Below are 844 nucleotides of genomic sequence, written 5' to 3'. Positions count from 1 at the left end.
TCAATAAGTATAATACAATCAGGTTTTACTCCAGCATTTGAAGAGTTTAATATTTTCTCAGTTGTTCAACAGCTAAAATATTTTGTCAGTAATGGGGCATAAAAGATACATGCCTCTGGACACTACAATCACAAAGCAAGATACTGGCATAATAAGAGCTCTGAGAGTATCTGAGTTTGAAATAGCAACATAAGCCTGTCTTCCCTCCCCTGCTGCTGCCAAAATATATGCTCACTGAATGAATGGCTGGTAGAAAACCCACCAAGATTTTTTTCTTCTTTTTCTTTTCTTTCCTTTCTCTTTTTCTCTTCCTTTGGCCTGGATACATATAGTTGAATCCAGGTAAGTGAAATGCAAGTGGATACGTCTTTTCCATACTCTAAAACACTACAATAGAGAGATAAAGGAAAGAAAATGTAATGAAATCCATCAGCACCCCTTAGAGGATGTGTCTCCCTGAAATGTTGAAGATTTACTCACTTAAATCTCTTTCTAGAAATCTTTCTGAATAACATTGCATATCTTATAGCTTTCTGCAACAAAGTACTCTAAATATAACTTTGCTTTTTCTTAAATGATGTTCAATCATCATTATTTTAAAATGAAATTCCACTCCAGCATAAAGCAATGGTAACTGTGTGATCTGCTGTGGTGCAGAGGACTGTGTGTTGCTGAGACTCTGGAGTTCTTTCTCCTCCTTCCCCTTCCCCTCCTCCTCCCTGACCCCTACCCCCTACTTCCCTTCCCCTCTTCCTCCTTCCTCCTCCTCCTCCCCACCCCCCACTTCTTCTTTCTTCTTTTATGGCTATGGTCTCCTTTCTATTAAGAAAGGCCCAAGAATTTT

Source organism: Puma concolor, chromosome B2 (assembly GCF_028749965.1).
Source record: "Puma concolor isolate L17-30 chromosome B2, mPumCon1.1.hap2, whole genome shotgun sequence".
Lineage (NCBI taxonomy): Eukaryota > Metazoa > Chordata > Mammalia > Carnivora > Felidae > Puma > Puma concolor.
Note: the sequence above shows the minus strand (reverse complement) of the source record.